Source organism: Frankliniella occidentalis, unplaced genomic scaffold (genome assembly GCF_000697945.3).
Source record: "Frankliniella occidentalis isolate FOCC.00 unplaced genomic scaffold, Focc_3.1 Scaffold70, whole genome shotgun sequence".
NCBI classification, from domain to species: domain Eukaryota; kingdom Metazoa; phylum Arthropoda; class Insecta; order Thysanoptera; family Thripidae; genus Frankliniella; species Frankliniella occidentalis.
In genome coordinates this window covers 4,198-4,730 of record NW_026267200.1, presented here as the reverse complement: position 1 = coordinate 4,730, position 533 = coordinate 4,198, and positions in this window count along the sequence as shown.

Genomic DNA, 533 nt, shown 5'->3' with positions numbered 1-533 from the left:
AAAGGTTTTATCATTAACCTAGCTTCTGAAATCTTGCGCGTTAAGTGATAAGTGAGACAAATGACGCAAGTATGAAAAGTGTCGTTCCTTTACAAACCTAAAGTTTCCAGAACTTATCTTTGGTTTGATTTGCTTAAAAAAGTACCTACCTGCATTATTATTGCCTAGTTTTTATCACTAGGGGCTCATACTGTGATGTTAGGCCTTAATAATAATTAAATTTGGCTATACTCTTAGGAAATTTGCACCATCCCGGGTACACATTTGGAGCCGAATCGCACTTGTCATGGGAGTGTCATCGGCGTGCTCGGGAGGTCCCAGATGACGTCCCAGACGACCTCGGTACTACCAGATGCAGACTCAGCGTGTCTGAAAACCCCTGTAATCCAAATTTGAGCTGAATCGGAGTTGTCATGAGGGTGTCATCGGCGTGCTCGCGAGGTCCCCGATGACGTCCCCGGGGGCCCGGACGACCTCGGCACTACCAGACTCAGACTCAGCGTGTCTGAAAACCCCCGTACTCCAAATTTGAG